Genomic DNA, 5,265 nt, shown 5'->3' with positions numbered 1-5,265 from the left:
GTGAACCAAGAGCTCACTGACTGAGCAAGACTAGCTGGCCTGCAAGCCATATTGAACTTTCTGTTTCTGCTTTCCCAGTGCAAGCATTATGGGTGTGCAGATGTCAGTCTGCTAGATATAAAAATGTACTAAACTAACAATATAAAGTGATGTACATTTTACTTTTCTACAGTTAGTTATATGGAGCTGTATATCTTAACACTGTCTGTAGGGGTATCACCATATCTGGATTTGACATGTGGGCATTTGAGGCATCAAAGCTCAGGTCCTCATGGATGCACAATTTTCTAGCACCTATTGCTGTATTTTCCTGTAGGAGTTTTAGGACGAGTGAGATGGCTCAGCAGGTAACCCAAGTTTGATTCCTAAGATACACATGGTAGAAGGAGAAAAATCAATTTTCATAATTGTCCTCTAATCTGCATATGTGTCTCCTTCCACACAAAATAAATAAAAATGTAATAGAAATTCAAGATTTATTTTTTAGTGTTCCCATATATTTTTTCTTTTTATTTATTTTACATCCCAACTGCAGTTTCTCTTCTCCCGTCTCCTCCTAGTCCCTTTCCTGTCCCCCCATCTACTCCTCTGTTTCTCTTCAGAAAAGGGCTGGCCTTGATGGACTTAACTTTTTACCTTTTTAATTATGGATATATGTGTATTCATGTATCTGTGTGGGTATGTGCTTGTGAGGGCAGGTGCCTATGGAGGCCAGAGCCATTGGATGCTCCAGGAGCTGGACTTACAGGTGGGTGTGAGTCTGTCCAGCTGGGAAATAAATTTGGTCCTCTGGAAGAATAGTAGGTAATCTTAACCACTGAGTAGTAGCTCCAGTCCCTGACTTTAAAAAAATTCTTATATTTGTGCTTATGATCATTTTGTGCCATTTTTAAAAAAAGATTTTTGCACATGGGTGTTTGCCTTCATATAAGTATGTATGCCACTTGTATGCCTGGTGGTTGCAGATGTTAGAAGAGGGCATCAGATCCTTTTGAGCTGGAATTAAAGGATTGTAAGCCACCTTGTGAGTGCTGGGAACTGAACCCTTGTCTTCTGCAAGAGCAGCAAGTGCTCTTAATCACTGAGCCATCTCTCCAGCCCCTACAGTTTGTTTGTATATGGTGTGAAAAAGGAGTTCAATTTTATTCTTTTGCATGTGGGGTAGCAACTTGTAGCATCACTTGTAGAAGACTTTTTCTCCGTTGAATTTGTCTTAGTACCCTTGTCGGTACTCTGTTAACCATACGGTGAAGGTTTATTTCTGGACTTTATCCTCTTCTACTGTCTTTCCCTATGCCATTACTACAGTGTAGCTTTGTAGTAAAGTTTGTTCTTCGGTTTTATTTATTTATTTATTTATTTATTTATTTATTTATTTATTTATTTTGGTTTTTCAAGACAGGGTTTTTCTATATAGCCCTGGCTGTCCTGGAACTCACTCTGTAGACCAGGCTGGCCTGGAATTCAGAAATCCACCTGCCTCTGCCCCCCAAGTGCTGGGATTAAAGTCGTGTGCCACCACTGCCCTGCTATTTTTTTCTTTTCAATGTCTTGCTCTGCAGTTCCCTTGGCCCTTTTTGCTTGGATGCCAAAGAGCCGGGCATTGGCACGGGCCATGCAGAGGGAGACTGGCAAAGGCCTTGAAGTTTTTCTCTTCTTCTGTGATGACGCTGGCCTTTTCATTTTTGTACTCGTTCAGGACGGGCCCTGTCAGCTGGGTGGCCAGTTTAAGTTCTTCAGCAGAACTGTCTGTCTCCCTTCTTTGGAGCAGAAGGCTTCCTGGGGAAAGTGTGAGTTTGGAGCACTACTCCTTCAGGCGCTGTGCGTTGGCCTGCAGCGGTTCAGTGGATTTGTTTCGCCTCCTTGGGTCCACAGAGATGCCGATGGTGCGAGCGATTTTCTTGTGGATACCAGTCACCCTGAGTTCCTCCAGGCTGGAGCCCCTGCCAGCCCGGACTTTGACATGGTTCCTAACTGTAGGGCAGTCACCTCACGATGGGCCTGATGGGACCAGATGCAGGACAAGGGGCAATGCGGGGTGCTTTCGCCTGCCGGGCCTTGGGTCTGTGGATCTTGTGTGCCGGCTGCTTGAACTAAGTGTCCACTTGCCACTGCCAATCCTTGTGGAAGTGGGGCTTCAGGATCATGCCATTCAGGCTGGGCACCATGGCTGCCTCCTATACATGAGAACAGCAGAGCGGAAAGGTGTTCTTTGTTTTCAAGACTGATTTTAAATATTACTGGTGAATTTCCATGTAAATTCTGTATTTATCTTATCAGTTTATACAAAGATGGCAGATAGAACTTTGATCAAGACTGCAGTTGAATTTATAGGACAGGGCCTGGAGAGATGGCTCCTCTGTTCTTCTAGAGGTCCTGAGTTAAATTTCCACATGGTGGCTTACAGCTGTTCTATAGTGGGGTCTGTTGCCCTCTTCCGGTGTATATACAGACAAAACATGCATGAAAAATATATTTATATATTCACACACATACATATATTCCATAAACAAATTTATAGGTCAGTTTAGCAAACGTTTTTATCTTTTTTGTTGTTGTTGTTGTTGTTGTTTTTTTCGAGACAGGGTTTCTCTGTGTAGCCCTGGCTGTCCTGGAACTCACTCTGTAGACCAGGCTGGCCTGGAACTCAGAAATCCACCTGCCTCTGCCTCCCAAGTGCTGGGATTAAAGGCGTGTGCCACCACCGCCCAGCCATTTTTATCTTAATATCTTATCTTACTATTAAGTTTTTTGACTTATAAAATGATGTTTTCCTATTCATTAGGTCATCTTTCATTTCTTAGTTTCATTTTGAACTTATTTTGATAGTTTTATTCCTGAATAATTTAGTCTTGATAATGTTTTTGGAAATATAGCAATTTAAATATTAGACTATTGTTACATAGAAAATCAGTTGAGATTTTTTTCTTTTTTTCCTTGTGCGTGTGCGTGTGTGTGTGTATGTGTGTGTGTGTGCGTGTGTGTTTGTATGTGTGTGTGTTTTTTCTGGGGATTGGGTTCAATATCAAGAGTCTAGTCTTAGGATATGGACATGGTTCAGTAGTTAAAGCCATGAAGCTTGATGACCTGAGTTTGATCCCTGGGACCCACAAGTTATCTTCTGATTGCCACACACATGCTCTTCTATCCACCATAAATATAAAAATAAGTATATAAATAAACACATAAATATAATAAAAATTTAAATAGTATGGTTCTATTTTCTAAGAAAGTTCGTTTGGTTTATGCAGACCTAACAGAAAATCAGGCAAATATTAGGCATTTAATATATGTTTTAAAATTTATGCATATTGTGACTTTCAAGTATTTATAATTATAATTTACTTTGTACCTTCTAATAAAATATGGAAAGATTCAAATTTTTATAAATATCATGGAGTACTATAACTGGGAATTTTGAGTAAGGAGAAATTATCACCTATATTCATATAATTATAATATAACTACTATCATTTTGTATATTTCCTCTAGTAACTACTACATTTAAATTTTACATAGCAATAAGTATAATGCACATGTAAATATTTTTATTGTAAAAACAATTTATTCTCTTTTTCCACCATTTTATTATAATTTTTTTTTAGAAAGAAAAGTTGGGGGCTAGGGGCATAGGGTTTGGTTAGCATTTGTAAAGTCCAGGATTTGATCCCATGCACTGACTGAGCCCTTCCCAAATTACAGTGGAGACTTCTCTAGCAGTCAGTTAGATTCTACAGTTACTTTTCCTCCTTTCCTTCCTTTTATTTTTCAATACAGGGGATTGAACTTGGCCTCACTCATGCTAAATAAGTACCCTTCTTCTGAGCTCTTTTTACTGTCTGTGCTCACCATTCGTTTACCATCTGTATTTGTTCACCATTTATTGATCAGCACAGCTTATTTTGGGGATTCATTTAAATATGTATCAATATTTTGGCACTCACTTCATCAAGATCCTTGATTTTATTAAAGCTCTTTTGGAAGTAAATTTATATAAGTACAGCATTTTTTGTCCATATAACTTTGCATTTATAATTATAGTATAATTATAATTTATATCTTTATAATATATAATTTATATCTTTTCACTAGATATAAGATATATAATTTATATCTTTTCACTAGATATAAGAACATTTCCCTTATTAAGGCTTTCTTTCTTTCCTTTTATTTTGTTATAGTGAGACAGGTAGCTGTGGCTGATCTGGGACTCACTATGTAAATCATGTTGGTCTCAAATTCAGAGAGATCACCTGCCTTTACCTTCCAAGTGCTGGGATTAAAGGCATGTACCACCACGTTAGGGACCACTATTTTTATTTTTAAAATTTATCATGTGTTGTGTGTGGCTTCACAGTATTGTCATCTGCTCTTCACATGGCATGGCACATGTGCCCCCTACCCCCAGTAATGTGAGTTCCAGGGATTGGACTCAAGTTGTCTGGCTTTTGTGAGCAGTTCCTTTACCTTTACCTACTAAGCCATCTCACCTGCTGTGACTACTATTTTAAAATGGCTGAATCATATCCCTTCAAGGGTACTTATTATAATTGATTTATGCATTTCTTTATTATTGACTATGTTGTTCCACATTTTTCTCTATCATAGGTAATAAAATGAACATTATTAAGTGCAAAGATTATTTCACACTTGTATTATTTTTTTAGAATAGAGTCTTAGAAGAGCAATTACTAGGGCAAAATATATGAACAGTTTTCGCTAATTTTATATATTGTCAAATTGCTTTTTAAAATGCCAAAAGAGAGGTCTTTAAGGAGCCTAGCATAATGATCATCAGAGAGGCTTCAAATGCAGAGACCCACAGTCAAACATTAGATGGAGTTTGGGGAATCCTTTGGAAGAGGAGGAGGAAGGATTGAAGGAGCCAGGAGAGTTAAGGATATCATAAGAAAACTCACAGAATCAACTAATCTGGGCCCATGGGAGCTCATAGGGACAGAACTGACAATCAGCGAGCCTGCATGGGTCTAACCTAGGTCCTCTGTATATATGTTGTGGTTTTGTAGCTTGGTCTTCTTGTGGGAATTCTAAAAGTGGGAGCAGGGCCTGTCGCTAACTCTTTGCCTGCTTTAGGGACCCTTTCCTCCTACTGGTTTGCTAGTCTTACCATAACTTGTTGGGTTGAGATCTCTGGGAGGCCTGATCTTTTCTGAAGGGAAAAGAGGAGGAGTACATCTGGAGAAGAGGGGAAATGTGTGTGTGTGTGTGTGTGTGTGTAGGGACTGAGTGTGTGTGTGGGGGGGG

The 5,265-nt window shown here is 39.1% G+C and overlaps 1 protein-coding gene and 1 pseudogene across 1 annotated transcript in view; one reads left to right on the top strand and one right to left on the bottom strand.

The window, feature by feature from the left end:
- Tex11 (testis expressed 11) overlaps positions 1–5,265 on the top strand; it is a 219,480-nt gene that overhangs the window by 7,726 nt on the left and 206,489 nt on the right. The window lies entirely within an intron of this gene.
- LOC116090829 lies at positions 173–2,168 on the bottom strand (annotated as a pseudogene).

This window comes from Mastomys coucha, chromosome X (assembly GCF_008632895.1).
Source record: "Mastomys coucha isolate ucsf_1 chromosome X, UCSF_Mcou_1, whole genome shotgun sequence".
Classification (NCBI taxonomy): domain Eukaryota; kingdom Metazoa; phylum Chordata; class Mammalia; order Rodentia; family Muridae; genus Mastomys; species Mastomys coucha.
Note: the sequence above shows the minus strand (reverse complement) of the source record. Positions and strands in the feature narration are given on the sequence as shown.